Raw genomic sequence first — 837 nt, 5'->3', positions numbered from 1 at the left:
TGCGATGATGGTTTCAAGTATAGCAGGGATTGTGGGGCTGGCGCAGGATTGGGCAGTGTTTCGTTCTGCTGTGCATGGGGTCGCTATGAGTCGGAAATGACTCGATGGCACTTAACAACAACAACAACTTGCTACTAACTGAAATGTTGGAGATTGGAGTCCATTCTGAGGCACTTTGAAAAAATCCTGGTGATCTACTTTCGAAACATGAGCAATTGAAAATCCTGTGAGGCACAATCCTGCTCTGACATACAGATCATTGTGAGTCAGGATCAGCTTGATGGTAGCTAGTTTGGTTTTAGTTTATCATGAGCTAAGTGCTGTCTGGGGCACTGTAGTAACAGTATGAGGAAGTAATACATGGTTTTCTCTTTCACCATACGGACAATGGATGAAGACACCATGATCCTTGCCCTTCTAGGTGTTATGCTAACAGGCTACTTTAGCAGGATACAAAAGTGATAGTGGAAGCACCAAATGGGGTTAATTTGAACTGTTTCCTTTGGGTTTAGCCTGCCTACTACAGCAGATGAAGGAAACTGACAGTTAAGCTATGCATGTGCTGGTGAGGTCCCCAAGTTGTATACAGAATTTAAGGAATTAGCTAATCCAAGACTCAGATGCTGCCCTAAACTCAGAGAACTCTCTTGGTCACTGTACTCCACTTTTGGACATTGAAATTCTTTTGAGGTCAGTGGGATACTGAGAGTGTGCTAGAACTCTTTGCCTGGACTCCCTGGCACACTCTCTGTGCCTGAGTTTCCCAGTGCAGCCTGGCTCGTGGTAGTAACTCAGTGATGACTTCTGGATGTAGTGCTCAGGGTCCCCTGGACTGCA

The sequence above is a fragment of the Orycteropus afer genome, unplaced genomic scaffold (genome assembly GCF_000298275.1).
Source record: "Orycteropus afer afer isolate SDZICR_OR568_19922 unplaced genomic scaffold, OryAfe1.0 scaffold00044, whole genome shotgun sequence".
Lineage (NCBI taxonomy): Eukaryota > Metazoa > Chordata > Mammalia > Tubulidentata > Orycteropodidae > Orycteropus > Orycteropus afer.
This window is presented reverse-complemented; position numbering follows the sequence as displayed.